This window comes from Panthera tigris, chromosome B3, assembly GCF_018350195.1.
Source record: "Panthera tigris isolate Pti1 chromosome B3, P.tigris_Pti1_mat1.1, whole genome shotgun sequence".
NCBI lineage: Eukaryota > Metazoa > Chordata > Mammalia > Carnivora > Felidae > Panthera > Panthera tigris.
Window position 1 is genome coordinate 103,359,274 of NC_056665.1, and position 22,277 is coordinate 103,381,550.

Consider the following 22,277-nt stretch of genomic DNA (forward strand, 5'->3'; position numbering starts at 1 on the left):
CCAGGCTTTAGGGCAGGATAAAATGGCTCTGAGCATGTCAACGTCTCAAGAGCACATTATTTTCTTATTGGATTGTATTAACTTTACAGATGGAAATTTGAAGGAGAATTAGAAGGCTTAGGGATGGGAAATTTGGAGAAGAAAAGAATAATGTCTTAAGATTTCTGGAGGGGTTAACTGGTAAGTCATTCTGAAAGCTGCTGATGCTAATTCTCATAGCAAGAGACAGAACAGACCCCAAAATTATCAGGAGCGAGGCACAGAATGGCTAAGAAGGAACAGAATCTTGTGTCACACTCAGACTTGCCAAAGGATTACTCAGGTTCCCTGTCTCTTCTTCTGTCCCATTCTCAATACCTGCGATAACTGGCACAAATTTGTCGTGTGTAAATGCCGAATAGGGCGACTTTCCACGATCGAGGCAGAGGGTTGTTTGGCAGGCCCACTTAGGTTACAAAACAAACAGTCTTCGGCCTCAGATGCACGTATTTGGACCCCAAAGAACAACAACATGACATACATAAACAGACACCTGCCACAAGCCCTGTAACCTGAAGGGAAAGCTGGGGGGAGGGGGCGGGGCACAGCGTAATGAAACTAACAGGCAACGGGCGTTACCTGTTTGGATAAGGTAAAGGAAAGGAAAGGCGTGCGCCCACCTCCTGCTCGCAAATCAGCCGTCTCCTGAGGGGTGACCGGGACTGGGCAGCCACTGGTGTCCTGCCCACGTGCATGATCTGACCCGTGGCCAGACACTGCCGGGGGGGGGGGGGCGGTGTCTGGAATCCTGGTTGTCGGGACCCCCCCGCCCCCCACCGCAGACACCTCGTCCCCCTCTGGAGCGCTTCCCCACCAGTTCGGAGGCTTCCACTCAACCCCCGGAGCAGAGGCACCCCACGGGGAAAATGCGCTGGGGAAGGCACTAGCCAGAGAGGTAGCCTCTGGGTGGGGAGCCAGGAGCGCGGGCTCAAGGGTGTCAGGAGACATGCTGTGTCGTTTTGAGCTGTAAGTTGTGCACCTTGAGCAAAGTATTGCCTGATACGAAACTTGTAGTGAAATAGAACCGACACTTACAGAAGAGAAGAGACTTGCCCTTTCCTAGACCCGTTCTTGTGGACAGCCTCTCCCCATGCCATGTGAACCACTTTCCCCTTCTTGTGCTTTTGTTTTTAATGTTTAATTTCTTTAGTGTTAAGAGAGTGGCGGGGGGTGGGGGGGGGGGGTTGCGGACAGAGAATCCCAAGCAGGCTCTGTGCTATTAGCGCAGAGCCCGAAGCAGGGCTCGAACTCAGGAGCCGTGAGATCACAACCTGAGCCAAAATCAAGAGTTGGACGCCCAACCGACTGAGCCACCCAGACGCCCCCTTTTTGTGCTTTTCACATAGGGGTAATAGCGCTTTCTCCCAGGTATGTGCTCGACTGCAGATCTTGTTCTCATGTCTCCCTTGAAACTTCTGTGTGTTGTTTGTATCACAAGGTTTCTTTACAAATGGACTCCTCCCCCTGGTGTCTGGGTGTCTCCCACGCATGTATGTTGTGGGAAAAGATGGTGGTGAAGGACTCCTGCAGGAGAGGAGGCAAGGAAAGAGAGACAACAGGGAGAGAATGGGGAGGGGACATTCGTCATTGAAAAGGCTGTGGCAGAAGAATCTGACCTGCAGGCTTATGGATTTAGGGCTGAGTTTTAGGATAGGTTCAAGTTAATGTGAGACTTAGGGTCTCCAGGGCTCTGCCTCACACCCACGCCCCCAGATCCTATAGGTGTTGCTGTCGCAGAAAGTCGCATGTGTGCCCAAAATGGCAAGTGTCCTGATTTGGCTCCTATATAGTTGCAGCTGTTAATAAATGCCTAAATCTTCCCTCTCAGCTGCTTCTCCTGCCGTCAGATCTTTCTAATCAGAAACTATATTTAATATTGCAAGTAAGTACTCCTGTGGTATATCAGTCAGGCTCCTGTTACAAAGGACAGAACCTGTGCCAGCTAGGGAAACTAGAAAGGGACTGTTACAAGGCACTAAATGGCTCTCAGGATCGCAGGAAGGACTGAGGAGACAGGTTCCAAGTTTAACCTTCCAGAATGACCTCAGCACTGCTCTGCAGAACCTGACCACCATCAGAGCTATACCCTTCTATAACAAGGAAGCTCTCTGTTAAAATTGGAAGCTACGGCTCTTGCCTTCCACTCCAGAACCTTAACATCACTGTCATCTTCAGGAAGCCACCATGGTCAGGAGGTCCTTGCCCCTGCTACAGCCAGAACCACCCAAGTGCCCTCTGGAAATCATGCCAGCAAGTGGCCATCCCACCACTGCTTTCGACACTTGCAAAGCTAGTGATCAGACACAGGGGAGCTAAATGTGCCTGACTGTGCTTGCCAGCGAAGTGCAGAAACGAGGGCTATCTCTTCCTCCTGCCTCCCAAATCCCATGGAGTGCATCCGAATGGCTGAGCTGTGCTCACATCTGGAACTCCAGCTGCAAGGGCCTCTGGGAAATGACAACTGCATTCTCACTGCATTTCTACAGTACAGAAGGCATTCTGGAAGGTAGTTGGAGTAAGTGTTGAACGTTAATACATTGGATTTGCTACAGTCCCGACAAGTACAGAGGTGAAAGCGTACTTTTATTTGAAGAAGCTTATTTACAAACTACATACAAGAACAAGTAGCTTCTTTTCTTCAATAAAAATAATGTGCATTCAGAAATGGACAAATCAGTAATGCAGGATTTTTCCAGTAAGAATTTATAGGTACTGAGGTTAACACAAAAAGGGCAGGGGAGGGTGGGAATTATTTTATTTCCTCTGTCCTAGCAATAGAGGAATTAGCAAAGATCAATGTGTTGTGTCTGCTTTCTGCGATGGTAATCAGTACATAACTAGAACACGGAGCGGAAGGGCAAGAGGCAGCTGATTTTACCCACTAATGACATGGAAGCTGGTGGGAAGTTTCCTGCTGTGAAGACTAGAAGTAAGAGAAGGAACAGCTACATCATTAATGGAATGGGTTAAAGATGTAAAGTCACGGCCACCTGCAGGAATTGGGTCTGCGCACAGGAGCAATAGAATCAACATACTTCGAGAAAGATCAGACGGCCTGCCCATAGGCAAGAAGCACAAAACAGACCCCAGAGCATCGTCCACTCGGCATTGTCACTTGAGAAGCCATGTTAGGACAACATGGGTGTGAGTAGAAGTCCATCCTTGGGACGCTGCTGGAAAGCAGAGTAGGAAGCGCCCCTCGAGTGTCAGAACTGGGACAACGTACAGGAAAGGAACAGCTTAAAAAAAAAAGAATTTCTGGGAACTCAAAATCAAGTGACCAAGAGACTACAATAGATACACAATCCCAAGGCTTTCAGAAGCTGGAAGGCCACTTATAAAGAAAAGCATAACCTGCAATGGAATGAAAGAGACCAAGGGTTGCAGAAGAGACAGGAAGTAGATAGGACCAGAAAGACCCGGGAAAACCTCACAAAGCTTCATGCAATTTGAGATGGACGGTCACAAGTCCACCTGAGAATTAGAGCCTGAACAGTCAGCCGAGTCTGAATGGCCGCACAGAGTGTGGTTCCCTGATGTCACCAATATAAAGAGCAGGGGCGCCTGGGTGAGCCAGTCTGTTGAGTATCAAACTCTGGATTTTGCCTCAGGTCATGATCCCAGGGTCATAGGATTGAGCCCTGCATTAGGCTCCACGCTGAAGTATGGAGCCTGCTTGAGATTCTTTCTCCCTCCCTCCCTCTCTCTCTCTCTCTCTCTCTCTCTTTCCCTCTTTCTCTCCCTCTCCCTACCCCTGCTCATGCACACACTCTCTCTCTAAAATCAAAAAAGGGGTGCCTGGGTGGCTCAGTCAGTTAAGTGACTGATTCTTTTTTTTTAATATGAAATTTATTGTCAAATTGGTTTCCATACAACACCCAGTGCTCATCCCAACAGGTGCCCTCCTCCATGCCCATCACCCACTTTCCCCTCCCTCCCACCGCCTCATCAACCTTCAGTTTATTCTCAGTTTTTAAGAGTCTCTTATGGTTTGCCTCCTTCCCTCTCTCATGCCAGTCAGAGTGGCCAAAATGAACAAATCAGGAGACTATAGATGCTGGAGAGGATGTGGAGAAACGGGAACCCTCTTGCACTGTTGGTGGGAATGCAAACTGGTGCAGCCACTCTGGAAAACAGTGTGGAGGTTCCTCAAAAAATTAAAAATATATCTACCCTATGGCCCAGCAATAGCACTGCTGGGAATTTACCCGAAGGATACAGGAGTGCTGATGCATAGGGGCACTTGTACCCCAATGTTTATAGCAGCACTGTCAACAATAGCCAAATTATGGAAGGAGCCTAAATGTCCATCAACTGATGAATGGATAAAGAAATTGTGGTTTATATACACAATGGAGTACTACGTGGCAATGAGAAAGAATGAACTATGGCCCTTTGTAGCAATGTGGATGGAACTGGAGAGTGTGATGCTAAGTGAAATAAGCCACACAGAGAAAGACAGATACCATATGTTTTCACTCCTATGTGGATCCTGAGAAACTTAACAGAAACCCATGGGGGAGGAGAAGGGGGAAAAAAAAGAAAAGTGACTGATTCTTGATTTCAGCTCAGGTCATGATCCCAGGGTCGTAGGATCGAGCCAAGCCCCATGTCAAGCTCCGCGCTGGGTGTGGTGCCTGCGTAAGATTCTCTATCTCTCCCTGTCTCTGCCCCTTCCCTGCTTGTGCTTTCTCTCTCAAAATAAATAAAGAAGCATTAAAAAAATAAAAACAAATAAAAAATAAGTAAATAAAGTGCAATTGCATTGTGCCTGGAGGGAAGCAAGATCAACTGCTCTGAAGCTTTGAGTTACTTGTGACCTTCAGCGTAGACATAAACTGTTTTAATGATTCCATTAATTTACTTATTTAACCAGGTTTTTTAAATGTTTATTTATTTCTGAGAGAGTGCAAGCTGGCGAGGGGCCGAGAGAGGGAGACAGAGGATCTGAGGCAGGCTCTGCGCTGACAGCAGCCAGCCCGTTGTGGGGCTCGAACTCACCAACCATGAGATCATGACCTGAGCTGAAGTTGGACCCTCAACCGACTGAGCCACCCAGGTGCTTCTAACAGGTTTTTCTGAAGTATCTACTATATGTCAGGTAATATGAAAAACATAGATATGGTACGTTAGGGGGTTTATAACTTTGTGAGGGCCAAAGATAAGTAACGAAGCAATTGCATTATAGTAAGGGTGGCATAGAGGATTATGCAGAACACTTACCCCCCTCACCTGTACGTGGGAGGATGCCAGGGAGGGCTGCCTGGGGAGGGGGCCAGGCTTCGGGGATGGGAGGAGAATTAGCCGGACAGATGAGGGGAGGGGGCCAGCACGTCGGGAGGGAGACTACCGCAGGAAGCAGGAAATGGTGAGTACGAAGCCTTGGAGGGGAGAGAGGGAATGGCACATTTAAGGGACGCAGACGGTGGAGGTGCAGAATTGGAGGCAGACGTGGCAAGAAATGAAGCTGTGGGCCAAAATGGACCAGCTCGTAAGGGGTCTTAAGAGCCACATTAAAGAGTTTGGATTGTATCTTGAAGGCAAGGAGACACTGTGGGAAGTGTTTCCAACTGGGGCGTGATGCCCTGTGAATTTAGAGTGATGAGGGCGGTGGCACTGGAGGGAATCTCCTGGGAGCAGAGGCAGGGCCGGAGGAAGAGGACTGCAGGTGACTGCGGTCACAGCGAGGTGCTGGTGTGGCCTGAGCTGGGTGGCGGTGGGCATGAAGGAAACGGGCATACCCTGGAGAACCGCAAGCCTGCCAACAGTCCTCGGAAGCTTGGTCTCTTACAGTCAACACAACCAGCTGCTTTCTCTCCTCTCACCTCCGGCCCCCTTCCCTCACCTCTTAGCTGTCTCCTATGTCGCTGAGAAAATAGAAGCCATTAGAAAGGATTTCTCTGCCCCTCACCATCACACCCACCTGCGTCTGTGCCCATCTTCCCCTTCTCCACTCCCGAGGCCTCCTCCCATCACAAGCCAACACCCATGACAGCCTGAAATCCTGGGCTGGCCACCTTCTCAAGGACTCTGCTCCTTTGAGCGTCTTCTCTTCTGCATCACTGGTGTCTCATTCTCTCTCTGTCTCTGTCTCTCTCTCTCCTCCTTCCATGATCCGGCTCTGTCTCTCTCTCCAAGCTCCCTCCTCTGAGTCCTTTCACATTTCAGCCTGCCTGGCCCCAAATGGTCCAAGCCCTTTCCTACCTGAGGGCCTGTGTGAAAACTGCTCCATCTGCCTGAAAAAGATCTTGCCATTTGTACCGGGCGGAAGAGTGGCTCCCAAATGATCATGTCCACCCAGAACCTCAGAATGTGACCTTCTTTGGAAACAGGGTCTCTGTAAATGTGACTAAGATGACGTCATACTGGATTAAGGCGTCCAATGACTAAATCCAATGACTGGTATCCTTATAAGAAGAGAAGTCACACAAAGATAGACACAGAGGAAAGAAGGCGATGAGAAGATGGGAGGCAGAAATTGTGCCAACAACCACAGCAGCTAGGAGGAGATGAGGGAAAATTCTTCTCTAGAGACTTCAGAGGGAGCATGGCCCAGCTGATATCTTGATTTCTGACTTCTGGCCTCCAGAACTGTAAGAATACCGTTCTCTTGTTTTCAGCCACCCAGTTTGTGGTCATTTGCTATGGCAGCACTAGGCATAGGGCTGACTTTTTTCTTTATTGAAACTAGTTCTCTCAATTTTTTTCTTCGTTGAAACTAATTCATTTTCTCTATAGCCCTTGCCATGAGAGGCAGTCATATATTTATTGGCTCATTTTTGTTTTTATCGTCTCTTTCCCACATTAAATTCTAAGGGGCAAGAGGGCAGGGATCGTATCTGTTCATTCACCTCTCTAATACTGGTCTGAAACCAGCTCTGTGTTCAGTAATATTCGGTGAATGAGTGAAACAATGAATGAAAGAATGAATGAGGTATATTTAGACTGTAGAACGGACTGGATTGGTGACTGGCTGGATAAGAGGGGAAGGGGCAGGGATTCCAGGTTTTGGCTGGAGTCAGGGATTTGGGTGCCCTTCACTGGTCTGCAGAACACAGGGAAAGAGCAAGTTTGGGGAAAATAATGAGTTCAGTTTTGGAGTCTTGAGTCTGAGGTGCCTCTAAGGGCACTCAAAAATAGAAACCAACTAGTATCCCCATTTCTGCCTGCCCAACCCCCACCCACCCCTGTTTATTTGTAATACAGCAGCCAGGGTGAGCCTCTATTTTTAAAAAAATTTTTTTAAAGTTTAGAGAGAGAGCATGTGAGTGGGGAAGAGAGGCAGAAGGAGAGAAAGAGAGAGAGGGAGAGGATCTTAAGCAGGCTCCACACTCAGTGCAGAGGCCGATGTGGGTTCGATCCCATGACCTGGGATCATGACCTGAGCTGAAATCATGAGTCAGACACTCAACCGACTGAGTCACCCAGGCGCCCCAGGGTGAGTCTTTAAAAACATGGGCAGTTGACATACCTCCTCTGTTCATCGCCTTCCAGTGGCTCTAACATAGTATTTATTTTGCTTCTTTATTGTCTGACTTCCCCTACTCTAGTAAAATAGATGCTCCATGAGGGCAGGGCTTTTTGTCGGGTTTTTTTTCACTACTGTCCAGCACCTACAACAGTGTCTGGCAGATAGGAGTCTTCAGTCAGATGTTTGTTGAATAAAGGAATGAGATTCCATTAGGAATCTGGATTCATGAGTCTGGCACTCAGGAGTGAGTTCTGGGCTGAAGATGAGGATTGGAGGCCACGGACAGATAGAGGGCGCACGAAGCTGCCTCCGGAGTGCCTGTGATCTCCCACTTGCAGGGCGGAGAGTAGCAGAAGAAGAGGAGCCCCAGGGAACATAAAAGAAAAGCAGAGAAAGTGGTGCCCTGGAAGGAGACTGGGAGGCAGCAGTCCGTGTGGCATCAGACGACCAAGGCGGGCGAGCCCGGCAGGGAGGAAGTGGTCCATGGTCAAGTACGACTGAGAGGAAGCAGTCCAAGGACAGCAGCTTCACGAGAGGGTAGAGGCACCCACCCAGTTTCAGTGTGGAGGGGTGGGGCAGGGGGGTTGAGCAGCTGGTAAGAACAGGTCTCCAGGAAATCAGGCTGAGAAGGAGAAACAGGCCGATTCCTGGAGGAGGGCCAGGCGTCAATGTAATGATTGGACAGAACAGGGCCGGCTTCAGGGCTGAGGAGAAGGAGCTAGCAGAGAGAACTTTGTGGACACAGCTGAGAGACTGCGGTGCCTGACGTGGCAGGGAGAACAGGTAAAGAAAGTGGAGGAGGGGTGGCCTGGAGATGAGCGGCAGCTCACGACAGCAAGGATGCGGTTCTTGCTTACACATCTGTAATTAGATTGGAGTTCGGCCGGTCTAGGTGGGGTACAGCTGGCCTCGGTTCCGGGCCGCTCAAAGTATCTCATTTCTCTGGGCCCAGCAGAGTGTGTTCCTCTCGTGGCAATGGCAGAAGCCAACAGAGAAAGCCCAACCCACAAGCACGTTTCTGGCCTTTGCTGCCATCCCATTTGCTAACATCCCACAGGTGAAAGCAAGTCACTTGGCCAAGCTCCAAGTCAAGAGGGGAGGCGGGGACGCTCTGCCCTCATGAGGCCACGGCAAGGCTGGGAATGGGTATTTCTGCTATGGGGGTGGGGAGCAGGTGAAGAATGGAGGCAATAATGCAGCCTACCAGAGGACGCTAGCGTCACCATTTTGATTATCCTCACCTCATCCAAGCTGTATGTGGTACAATTTGCTGTAGCTCCCAACCAGCCTCCCCACCTCCGAGTGATCCTGCAAGACACCAGACTCAGCCTCCTCACATGACATTGTCATGATGTCCCTCCTCTTTCCAAGCCCTGCCGGTAAGATGAAGCCCAAAGTCCTCAGCCAGGTATCCAGGGGCTCCAAACCCAACGTGTGCAGGGTGTTCCCATCTCTCTCCAGGATGGACTCTCCACTCTGGAGTCTAATTCTACTCCTTCTCCTCAACCCTCCCTTTCTCAACCGCTTCATCACTTACCTAACGTACCCCCCCACCCCCCACCCCGGTGAAGCTTCCATGTCTTCTTCCCAAACCCGTTTCTGAACTCCTACAATTAAACTTAAATACAGTGACTTGAATTATGAATATTTTGTTTACGTATTTACTGAACAAACGGTGTTTTCTTTCAGCACCCACTTGTCACACAACTAACGTGGGGTTGACCCGTTATGGCTGGGCGCTGAGTGGAAACCTGGCAGTCTTGCCCCCGAGGAGTTTCCAGCTGAGGACTAGAAACAGGTGGGTCAACGGGTCAATTGCGATGCGAGAAATGCTACCCTTGGGGTGAGCCTGGGCTGCCATGGAGTCTGTGTGAGAGCACCGTCACAGATTTAAAGGAAATGGAAGGCTTTCCAGAGGAGGGCAAGATCCGGATGATAAGGGGCTCACCAAGCCTGAGAAAGGTTACGGTGTCTCAAGCAGGGAGAACAGCATGGGCAAAGGCATGGAGACTTGAAGGAATGTGGTGTGTTTGGGGAATAAGTAGGTCTGTGTACCTCACAAATAGGAGTGAGGGCTGAGTAACAGGGAGAAAACGTGGAATGGTAGGTTGAGGCCATCTACTGAAGGCTCTTCTGTTCCACCCTCAGGAATCTGAACTTTAATAGGGGAGGTTAGGGGCTGCATGAGGGCAGAGAAACATATGGGGGGTGGAAGGGCCTCCCCTTTACGTCTGTTCTCAGGGCCACCCGAGGTAGTATCTGGCCCCCTTGATGACAACCAGGTGCTAAATGTATAGTGAGAGCCCTGTGCCCTCCTACAGCCTGCTTCCCCCTTTAGGATGTCTCAGCCCAGACCTGAAGGGGGGTCTTGGAGATGGCGTAGCACTTCCCCATTCGCAGACAGCCCCTGGATTCTCTGTCCTAACCACCTCCCAGGGTACTGAACAGAGACTCCCCAGCTGCTGTAGGGCTGCAAGGCCCTCTTTACCCCTCCCCTGCCAGGCGGGGTGTGCAGTAGCCTCTGAGGCCCTGTTAACTTAGAACTGATGACGGTTTGTGAGTTCTAGCCCCACATTGGGCTTTCTGCTGTCAGCGCAGAGCCTGCTCTGGATCCCCTGTCTCCCTCTTTCTCTGCCCCTCCCCCACATGTGCTCGCTCTCTCTCTCTCTCTTAAAAATAGATAATAAACATTTAAAAAATACGTCAAGCTCTTTCCTTCCTAAAAAAAAAAAAAAAAAAAAAAAAAAGAATTGATCTTCACTTTCTCCCTAATTCGGAAGCACTCTTTTCTCTCTAAACTGAAGTTTGCTTCCTTATATGTTGGTCATGAGCACATTGGGTGAATCCATTACTCCTCTTCTGATAGTACTTTCCATGTTTTACCAAACTCATGGCCTCCCCCAGTCTTCTCCGGGTTAGACACAACTAATCTCTTCACACCCCTCGCCCAAAAATGTAGTCTCTGCAGGTTCATACCACCCATCATCGTGGTGACCTCTGGGGCCATGGGGTTAAAAGGCAGTGTTCCTCTTGAAAGGCCGGCTTCCAGAAGTGGGTTCAAAGCCACAGGTGTAAGCTGAGCAGCACAAAGCCTGAGCGGGCGGTGAATTGGCCCCTCCCTTTGCCGACTGCTGCATCAGATCAGCAACCCTCAACTGAACCCACTGAGCCACAGGCATTACCACTACCTCATTCTTATTTAAATAGCAGAGAGCCAGTTTCCGGTCCAAAATAATGCACTTATTTTATGCAACTCTTTCAAAGTTTCCTAATTTAGAAAACTGGGAGGTATCTTGGCACCATATAACGAAAAAGGTTTGGAGCCCAGTAGAATTTGAATCCAGACTTTGGCACCTATTAATTTTGTGACCTTAGGCAAGTGATGACTTCCAATGAGCCTCCGTTTTCTCATCTCTAAAGTGGAAATATTGATAACTACCTCTACAGGATTGTGTGAATGTTAAATTACATAATACAGTAACAAGTGCTTAGTAAATGTTAGCCTCCGTCCCTTGGCCTTTTCTACTCACTGAGCCTTTGCTTCTTCAAGGGTGGCTCTGAGACACAGGGAATGTGCCCCATCATGGGCATGAGGAGACTGGGATTCTGGTCCCGACTCCTGCATCATAGCATGAGAGCTGTGAATTCTGTTCAACACTATCCTTGGGGCTAATGCGCACATCAGATACAGTGCAGGTAAAAGCGTCTTTAAAAAGGTAAGTACTTAATAAATATTAGAAAATAAAATATTATTGGGGCCCCTGGGTGGCTCAGTTGGTTGAGTGTCCGACTTCGGCTCAGGTCATAATCTCGCTGTTTGGGAGTTCCAGTCCCACAGCGGGCTCAGCGCAGAGACTGCTTCAGATTCTCTGCTCGCCCCCCTGTGCCCCTCCCCCGCTTGCACGTGTGTGTGTGTGTGTGTGTGTGTGTGTGTGTGTGTGTGTGTGTGTGTATGTGTCCCCGCATGCTCTCTCCCTCTCTCTCTCTCTCTCAAAAATAAACATTTAAAAAAAATAAAAGAAAATATTATTAATTTTATTTGGTCAGCAGGTATTTAAAGTGCACCTGTTGTGGGCCAGACACTATACTAGGCAGAGACAATGCAGTAGTGCGAAAACTAACAACGCCCTCCCCTGCCACACTAAGGTTTTGAGGAGACTGGGTCCAGCGGTCCAGTGCCTCCGTTTATTCATGGGGTTGGAGAATCTTTTCAATCCTTCTCTTTATGGACAGACCCTAGTAGACTTCAGCTTGGCTTTTCAGGCAGACCAGCCTCCATTCTGAAACGAACTCCCTATCAGGCTACTTTCTGGGCTCTGATGAAGCCAGCAGCAGATGTTATGAATTCTGTTCTTCCAAAGACCCAAGTTTGAATAGCAACTCCGCCATTTTCTAGCAACCTTACCCAAATTCCTGAATTTCCCGGAGCATCACTTCCTACCCTGTAGAATGAGCACACTACTCACATGGGACTATTCGCGTGGGCAAGTATCAAGGAGCCCAGGTGCTGAATTATGTAGCAAAACTTTGTTTAGCTTTGTAAGAAATTGCCAAACTGTCCTCCAAAGCGGCTATACCAGTTTGCATTCTCACCAGTAATGAATGAGAGTTTCTGTTGCTCCACATTCTTGCCAGCATTTCATGTTGTCAGTGGTTAGCTATTCTAATAGGTGTGTACGGTAGCTCGTTTTTTATGTTTTATTATTTTTTTTAACGTTTATTTTTGAGAGAGGTGGGGGGAGAGAGACAGAGTGTGAGCAGAGGAGGGGCAGAGAGAGAGGCAGAAACAGAATCTGAAATAGGCTCCAGGCTCTGAGCTGTCAGCAGAGAGCCCGATGCGGGGCTCAAACCCGCAAACCACAAGATCATGACCTGAGCCGAAGTCAGATGCTTAACGGACTGAACCACCCAGGTGCCCCAGTGGTAGCTTGTTTATTCTGTGATGGCATATGATGTTGATCATCTTTTCATATGTGTGTTGGCCATCTGCACACCTTCTTTGGTGAGGTGTCTGTTCAGAACTTTTGCCCATTTTTTAGGCAAACTAGATGTTTTTCTATTGTTGAGTTTTAAGTGTTTTTTTATGTATTTTGGATACAAATCCTTTACCAGATATGTATTTTGCAAATTTATCCCAGTCTATTTAACAATGTGTTTTGTGGAGAAGTTTTAACTTTAATGAAGTTTAACTTATTAATTTTTTCTTTCATAATCACACTTTTGGTGTTGTATCTAAAAAGTCATCACCCAGGGGCGCCTGAGTGGCTCAGTCCGTTGAGCGTCCGACTTCAGCTCAGGTCATGATCTCGCAATTCGTGGGTTCGAGCCCCACATCGGGTTCTGTGCTGATGGTTCAGAGCCTGAAGCCTCTCTCTCTGCCCCTCCCCCACTCACTCTCTGTCTCTCTGTCTCCAAAATAAATAAACATTAAAAAATTTTTTTTAAAAAGTCATCACCCAACCCAAGGTCACCTAGATTGTCTCCTATGTTATCTTCTAAAAGTTCCATAGTTTCGCATTTTACACTTAGGACAGTGATCTATTTTCAGTTAATTTTTGTGAATGACATAAAGCTGTGTCTAGATCCATTCTTTCTTTTTTTGCACGTGGATATCTATTTGTTCCAGCACCATTTATTGAAAAGACTGTCCTGTGTTTTGCTTCTGCTCCTTTGTCAAAGATCAGTTGACTATATTTGTATGAGTCTATTTCTGTGGGTCCATTCTGTTCCATTGATTTATTTGCCTAGCCTCATGCCAATACTACCCCATCTCAATCTACTGTAGCTTTATGGTAAATGTGGAAGTCAGGTAGTATTAGTCCTCCAACTTCATTCTTCAATACTGTGTTGGCTCTTCTGGGTCTTTTGCCTTTCATATAAACTTTATAATAAATCTGTTAGTATTCACAAAATCACTTGCTGGGATTTTGATTGGGATTGCATTAAGTCTATAGATGAAGTTGGGAAGAACTGACAACTTAACAATATTGAGTCTTCCTATCCATGAGCATGGGATAGCTCTCTATTGAAAAATCAAATCGTATTTGATTTCTTGTACCAGAGTGGTTTTAGTTTCTTTCTTATAGATCTTGTATATATTTGTTAAATGTCTACCTAAATAGTTCAATTTTGTGTGCTAGTGCAAAGAGTGTTAACATTATATTGTACATGATAGAAAGTGAAAGAATTTGCTAAGGAGGAGAGTGATATCATACATTTATGTTTAAGAAGATTGTTCCAAGAGTATGGAAGACAGATTCGATTTGAGTAAAATGAAGGTAGGAAAACCAGTTAGGAGGATTTTTTTTTTTTTTTAACGTGTATGAGTGGAATAAAGACCTAAACTGAGGAAGTGGCAGAAGATATGGGGAATGGTTAGTCCAGCTCAAGAAATAAGGTAAATAGTAAGGATCTTCTTTTCTGAAGGAAGCCAAGCAGACAGACCTTCCAACAGCCTTGTTTACTATTCACCTACACTAATCTTGATATGCCAGGGAAGTAACATTGAAAGACCAAAATGGCAATGTTAACTACCTGCCTCAGCATCCATTTATCCCCTGCCTCTTTTCCTGCCCCAAACAATCCCAATTTTGTTCAAGTATCCTGCTTTCCCACCTGACCGAGTACTACAAGGAAAGCCAACCCTAGCCCAAACTCCAGGGGTGGCCTGATTGGTCTAAGGGTGACCTCACCTGCCTCACCAGGACTGGGTCAGAAATGGGCACATGGGCCAACTCTGGCCAATGAGACAAAAGAGAGAGTCTGCTGAATGGGGTGGGTACAGGGGCTGGAAAAAATGTCCTCCATCCTAAGCAAAAGTCCTGAGAAGAAATAGTCTCCTGACTTGTTCTGAAGGTTGTCCTATCTCTGTGGCTCCCAGAACTTGAATAGTCATATTGCTATCAGCCCAAAGATGGAGCCAACAGTGAAGACGGTGTAGCATAGAGAGAGCATCGCTGAGCTGCCAAATCAAGGAAACCACCTCTTTTCATTGTTTAAGGCAGTTTGAGGTGGGATTTCTGACAGTTACATCTGAAAGCATCCCAGCTGTTACAACTGCCCTTATTCAGCAACTAAGCTAAAGGAAGCTTGCCTGCTATCCATCCGCCCCTCTGAGGATACTGAGTTTTTTGTTAGTTATACCTAACTGAAAGGTTAGGTCATACCCTGGGAGTAAGACCTTGCCTGCTTGTTTATTGCTCTGTCCCCCACATTGGAACGTGACATTTAGTAGGTTTTTAAGAAATATCAAGTGAATCAGTAAGTGCATGAAATACTCAGGAGCCAAAATTTGAATGACATTTGTCTAGCTACTCCCCATTTCCACTGTGTTTCCTCCCACCGAGATTTATCATTATTGAGTCGTGATTGAGTCGTAAGGCCTCTGACAAGTGCCAAAGATTATAGCAAGAAATAGCTGTATCAGAATTGCCTCTGCATTTACTGTATGAAAAGATTATCAAACACACGCTATGATGCTTTTAGAGTTCCTATACAAAGTCTCCTAAAATAGACTTAATGCCAGAAAAAAAAGGCATACCTCCTTCGTTCCAGTAGGTTGTATGGATTATCTAATTGGGTATCCTTTTTTTGCCCTGGCTGCCAGGAAGCTCAGTACCTAATCTGAAGCTAAATCACAGTAACTCTATTACAGTTGACAGTCAATGCTTGCTTCTTTCTCCTTTCTATGGAAAAAAAGCTTTGCTTTTCTAATTTTAGTTGAATGAACTTATTGTGTTTGCCTTTATTGTAAGTTGCTTCAAATCCTTTTCAAAGAGAGGTGTGTATAAAAAAAAAAATTAACAGCTCAATTCTAAAAAGCCATGCAGAGCCCGAGTTGGCACCACTTGCTCTTTGTAATAGCCTGGGAGGGCCCCCAAAGTAGCCTAGTGCTTTATCTTTACAAACACATGTCAGCCAGAGCAGCGGTGCTCACCAGAGATCTCGGGAGACAAGGGCAAAAATCACCCGTCATTTTCTACTGAATGGGTGTCTGGAGGACCATTCAGGCTCCTAGCGGCTGGATTTGGTGGGGCGGATTAACGTGGAGAGCCCTTGGAAAATCAGCATCCACCCTGCCTGCACTAGCTATTGTTCCAGAGGTGAGTTGTTCTGTCTAGTTTGGAAGATAGAATCTCTCTCCTGCCTGGTCCCCAGCCCTGCTGGCTTTGTTCGCTCAGGGTCCTGTGCCCTTTCCCCTACCTCTGGGCCACAGGCCTCTCCAGCCAGCCCTCCGTGCCAACTGGCAGAGGGTGCTCTTGTATAGCAGATCTGACTCCCTCCCCACGAATGAGCTCCTGGTGCCTTCCTGTTCCAGCCAGACTGCCTCCACCAGCTGGGGGCCCTGAAACGCTCACTTGGGGCAAACTGGCCTAGATCGTGCCCCAAAACCACTGCCCAGCCGGCCTCAGTCCCCTTCAAGCTTGTGTGCCTCTCTCTGCACCCCAGATTCCCCGCAGGTAGAACAGAATGAGGCTGTTTATGGGGGACAGAGTTTGGTTTGCTGATATCATATGTGAGTGTTGGCAGGGGTGGCGGAGGGGTGGAGGGGTGGGGGGAGAGAGAGAGGAAGCGCGCATGCGCAAAGGCACACTGCCCTCTCCGAGCTCTGCAATAATAGATTTCGTGATTTAATTGGAAATTTAGTAAATCTGCTAAAACATTTAGTGGTTTAAATTTTTCCTGTTCTGCAAAGAAACGAAGGCTTCTGGTTTACCCTGTGTCTTTCAACAACTTTAATTTCATTTGTAAATTGCGGATGGAAGTAGCATTTCCACTCGATTGCATACTGGGCATTAAGAAGACAAAAACCTTCATTGTTTGCAGCCCTTGGGGTTTTTTTTCAGACATTAAGCTGTAGGTGGCATTCTTTATACTTGACATCAGAGCACTTTTGTCAGGCGTTTAGTTGACAGGATTTACTGCCAGCCCATCCTAGGTGTGGGAAGCAGAGAAAACAAGAAAATACTTCGTTCAGGTGGGCAGAGAGAGGAGTGCACAGGCCCATCAACCCGATCCGGGAACCGCTGCTTTTCAAACTGTGTAATTAAAGATCTTTAGAGTTCTTCGAAGGGAATTAATTAGTAGAGAAAGGCGGTTTTGTTTACAGTCTTCATCATCAACATAATCAAAAGCCAGCCTAGATACTGGTGGCAAATTGGACTGGATTCTTCAAAGCCAAGGGTGCTTCGTGCAGAGCTTGTTTTCAGAGGTCTGTTCCATCCGTGCATGCGTTAACTTGCCCTTGGGCGGAGGGGAAAAGAGAGGGGGAGCAGCGCACTGGGGAGGGGAAGGGGAGAGGTACTCTGTATAGTCAAAACATCGGTGGCCCGAGTGGAGTTCCCATCACCAATACCCACCTGTGTGCGGTGTGTTGGCAGGTTGGGATTAGTCTTTAGGCTCACCTGTCCAGATGGTTTGTCCACGGGTGACTGTGTTTTCAGGCCCAGACCAGTGCACCTGGGAAGCCCTAAAGAAACCATCTGGTAATGGTAAAGAAACCAGTATACTGGCCTGGTGATATCAGAATACCTGGAATACTTCATAATAAATGCAGATGGCTGGGTTCCACTCAGACCTACTGACCCAGAGCCTCCTGGGGTGGGACTCAGGAATCTATGTTATTAAGTCACTACCCAGGTGCTTCTGTTATGCAGCCAGGTTTGATGTGCAGAAGGACTGGTCTAAGCCATTAGGTGGTCTTTTAGTGAAAGGGCATGAGCATGAAGAGGGGAGAAGGGCAGGGGGACCCAGGAAGATTACCCTGGGCCAGAAAAGGCCCATCACAGGGTGTCAGACCCATGGCCTCTGTATATAGACTGAAGCTTGTGGGAAGCAGGGTCACTCTTGGCAAAGTGCAAACAAACCCTCACCTTGAACGATCATCCTGTAAACTCAGCTTGAGCAATGGAGGCCATTTTCCAAGCCAAGAGAGACTGTAGGGCAGCTACAGCCCTATCGTTCCCCTTCCCTCCCAAATCTCAGTTCATGGTGCCATGGAGTGTTTGCAAGGAACAGCAGACTGAAGGGAGGGGCGGAGGTGGTCAAACGATTATCCAACTTGTGAGAAGTGGGTCTCAGTCGGAACTGGGTTTTATAGGCCCAGTTTTACCAGATGACCTTGGTGGTAATATTCCAGACTCTATCTTGCCCGAGCATGAGAAGAGTTCAGAGACGTCTCCCTCAGCTGTCCCAGATTGTGTCTTTACTCTGCAATCCATACGTACCATTTAACCCTCAGAGGACATCTAGGCCTCGCCTTTTACTTTAGTTTCATTTTCAATGGGAAGTTCATATTGTAGGGGTGCCTGGCTGGCTCATTTGGAAGAGCATGTGACTCTTGATCTCCGGGTCGTTGAGTTCAAGCCTCATTTTCTTAAAAAAAAGTTTATGTTGTAAAAGTATGTGTATATGTGTGTGTGTGTGTATATATATATATATTTTTTTTTTTTTTTTTAAATGAGTAGTGGTGTTCAGAGTGAGGAGTGAAAGCTCTCTATGTAATCTTACCCTTCAGAGATAATCCCTTGTTTTCAAGATGTGGACACTACTGTTGGGAGAGGTGAAACCAATGATTCTGTGGCAGAGCAAGGACAGGGGTCCGTGATCCCTCTGTCCAATGCTCTTTCCACCTACTCCTCTTCGAAGGATGCCTCTACCAGCACCCCAGGTCCTCAGAAACTTTTTGATGCCATCGATAAGGAGGTGACTGACTCATTCCTCATGCATCAGTAAAGGTGATCGCACACTTTTCTGGAAGCCTGAAGCCATGCCTCCAAACTCGATTCTTCCGGATTGTAGGAAACACACCCCGTGGCTGATTCGTCCTCCACTCCTCTGGCTTTGCATCCATCAGTCTTTCTTCACAAGGCTTCACTTTTCAGAACCAGGTTCCCAGAGGTTATAGATTCGCAACAAAGAAAGCAGAACTGAGCATTCTCGGTAAGGTTGGGTCGGCTGGGGTCTTGTAAGCAGATCAGCCGTGGCCATCTTGGAAAATGCCCCAGGGAGAGAGCAAACAGGAGAAGCAGGCAGTGGTAGGGTCCCCTCGCAGAGCCCACAATGCTGTGCTCTAAGAGTTCCCCTAAAGGCCTTTTCACTTTGTCCCGGTATTCCTGGGGATGGAAGCCTGCCTGTGGTTGTCATATCCTTCTCCCACCACCATCTGGCGATGGGGTAGGGAGGGGGTGGGGTGTAGAATTACATATCCTCAGCTCCCCCGTAACAGGGGCGGGAGGGGAGGGGTGGGCATCCAGAAGCAGTGTGGTTATCTTGAGCGGCTTTCAACAACAGTAGCAAAGTGAAGTTTATGCCTCAGGATGTGTTTGTTTTCTTCAGTAGGGCCCCACGGACAGTCATGCTCGGCCCAGTTGTCCATATGTGCAGAGGTATCACAGGACAATAACAACTTTCATGACATAACCTGTCAGTTACGAAGCATCAAGCAGGTGCCGGCCACCAGGCTAGGTGCTTTACACAAATCATCTCATCTGATCTCCTCTAGCAGAGGGCTCTGTTACCGTCTCCATTTAGAGATGAAGCAGTCGAGAGTCAGAGAGACTAGCTGCCCAGAGAGTCAGGTTTCCAACCCAAGTTGATTTCGTTGCAAAGGCTGACAATGTACAAAATGAAAATGCAGGCCCGATGTCAAATCTTAGCCCATGCCTTCCACAGCCTGAGACAAAGCTGAGGGAAGAAGACAAGGTCAACTCAAGTGAGGACTGGCTTCCCCCCCCCCCCCCATGCCAACAAGTGGCCGCTGAGCAAGGCTGCCCTCTTGTTGTCGTGGGTGGAACTTTGGGGGACACCGTGTTACCTGAACACAGGATAACTACACGTTCCCCTGGAGCCAGGAATCTGTTATCCTACCTGGCTGATTTATTTATTTTATGTTTAATCCCTTTTTCCCCTAGAAAAATGATCTCCTCCTCTTTCAAAACCCTTTGCCAATAGTTCTGTTGACTGCAGTGACGTGTAAGTGACCACAGCAATTGATAAAGAATGAAGGCTTCCGTCAGATGTCAGAGTGCAGAGGGAAGCCGAGGTGGCACTAATCAGGAGGGATGCCCAAGGTGGCCGAGAGCCCAGAGTGTGCTTTCTTTTCCTTTCACCATTTTAAAATTCATGCCAGTGAAGCCAGGTTCATGGTGCACCCCTCTGAGAAACCCCTTGCTTCTTAACTTAGTCTGCATTTGCCATGCCATTGTTGGAAGAGACCTTAATTTTCATTCTTTTCTCTTCTCTGGGCCCCTCCTTCTCTCCCTCCTCCCCAAATGTTTTAGCATCTGTTAATCCCAGTTGGAAACCTTAGCAGATAAAAGTCGTGTTCTGTGTAGATTGCTTCCAGAACAAATAGGGGGTGGTAGATAATTTAGCATTCAGTTTCAGGAGAGCTTAGGGTGGGGGCTGTAGAGGCCAGCACCTCTTCCTTCTAAGACATCCAGTAAAAGCAAAAGCAAAGTAATTCCCAAGCTCAGATGGAATGTATGTAGATCAGGTTCATTTCCAGAACGGCCGCTGCCTGCATTTAGGTGATATTAGAAGCCACCATGACAGCAAAGTAGTTTTATGCATAGCGGCTTAGCGAACACTCTGAGAACTAGTTTAGTGAAGCTATCAGGTTGAAAAATACCAAGTCACAAAGTTTTAATGAAACTAAGTGTGGATCAACGTATCATAAAGAGCATCCAGGACGACTTAAAAGATCCATGGGTGGAAATTAGAATGGATCTTCGGGATTTGTTTGGCAAAGCCCGTCTATTTTGACCTTTTTTCCGTTTCATATTAAGGCTACTGAAAGTGTGTTTTGTTCGGCTCGGGCTGAAGGAGGACAGCAGCTACTGGGGCTGTTACACCAAGGCTGTCACTGAAGTTTAGCAGCAGTAATTGACTGATAAGGGCTGGGCATCAAATAGCAGAGAGAAAGGCCATCGCAGATTTTCTTGCTTTATTTCTCTCTGCACTTCATTTACATCTTAAGCCATATTGGTGATCCAGATTTGAATAAAGCCACAGCTTAAGCCGTGATTAGATCTCAATAGCTTGGATTTTCTATGAAATTGCTGCATTTTTACTAGATGTATTTAGAAATACTGGTGAAAACTGACACCTTGGGTAACTTTATCATTTAAAATGGTGCTTTGGGTGGATAAAAAAAAAAAAAAAAAACCACCACTAAAATGGGGGTATTAGTCTCCAGGCCTTTGACTCAAGCAGTGTCAGGGGTTAGAATTATACAAAAGCCAGCTGAGCACGATGTGGGCAAGAAAGAATGCAGATAACTCAACCCACCACCTTCCCCTAAGCCCACTCTCCCCAAAAATGTTAATCGAAGCAGTGATCCCATAACCTGAAGAAAAATAAGGAAGGCAAAAGGAATGTATAATGCAACAAGGAGCTTTTTTAATGCTGAGATTTTTTTTTTTTAATCATGAAGCAATATTTTTAACTCTAAGGTTAACCTGCTAATCCTTAAGCTGGTGATATGACAGTGTCAAATGTGATGGGATTTTGTGATTCTCATTATTGTTATGTATTGTTCTTTCCGTGGCATTCCATATTAATATTTATAAATGCCCTTTTTATAGAACCAGGAGGACCAAAACCCATTATTAAATTTTTAAAATGGACAAACCTCGCATCCAATATAGTTGATTACAATTTAGAACAAAAAGGATTTCGGTAGTAATCCACTTCTGGTTTCTCGTTGTTGTTGATTTTGTGTGGACAGCAGAGTTCCTGATGTTATTTGAACTAACAACGACAGCAACAAAAACCCTACCGTTTGCCCAAAGTAGCATCCAGATGACAGAGAATAACAGAATATTGATTCTGCTTCACAAGAAGGAGGTGAAAGGCACCAAAAGCAGATAAGAGGGCACAGTGGAGAAAAGGTGTGCGTTTAAAACGCTTAAGTCACCCACCCCGAGCAAGGGCAAAATGAAAGAATTGATTTAAATTTGAAAATAGAGGGAGGTGGTTCATTCAGTTGTTTTCAAGTGCCTCATTTTACTTGACAAGTGGCCTCTGAAGGGTTCAGTAGGCATCCTTGTGTGTGAAAGAGGAAGTCTTTGTAATAAAGAGAGGCAAATCAATCATCCCAGAGCCTAACCCTAGAGGAGAGTCAAAATCGACAGCCCATCTACCCAGTGCACTCTCCTTTCAGCACCATGGGATGCAAGTAAACATCCCTTAGAGTCAAAAAGGAAGGAAAAGTCTCTCAGCTCAGGGACCTTACTATGTCTCAGCTCTGAGTAGCCAAGAATAGTCTTCAGCCCCAGAGAGGAATATTCCTCATGGAAGGAAGATGTTTTATGGCCAACTCGCCCTACCACTCCCTCTGCCTCCAAAAGAGCCTAAATAACTCGGCACAATTAGCAGGAGTGTGTATGCCCAATTGGCTGGCAAAGGGAGTGGCTGGGTGGCCTAGTTTTGTAGAAGAATAACCAGGGAGGAGAAAGGGTAACATCTCTAACCTGGAGCAGTTATGACAAACCATGAGAAACGTCTCAACTCTATCCCTGTGGAGAGAATGTGTTTTCATGGTCATATTTTTATTCTTGTTTATAAAAATCAGTTTTTCCCAACTCAGTATCCAAAACCTGGGCTTCAGATTCAGACCCAAGTGTGAGTTCTAGCTCTTCCCCTTCAAACTGTGTGATCTTGGGCAAGTTACTTTATCGAATTTCCTTGATAGGAAACTAACCCTACTTCATGCTGTCGTTGGGAAAGCCAAATGTGATGAGTGCAAGTCGTACGGGCCTGGCCC

At 47.0% G+C, this 22,277-nt stretch overlaps 1 long non-coding RNA gene across 1 annotated transcript; it reads left to right on the forward strand.

Annotated features, from left to right (window-relative positions):
* Positions 1–9,168: 9,168 nt before the first annotated feature.
* On the forward strand, positions 9,169–18,637 carry LOC122239614. Its single transcript, XR_006218869.1, has 3 exons — positions 9,169–9,308; positions 11,061–11,226; positions 18,027–18,637. It is a non-coding gene; the product is annotated as an uncharacterized LOC122239614 (long non-coding RNA).
* The last annotated feature ends 3,640 nt before the right edge of the window (positions 18,638–22,277 follow it).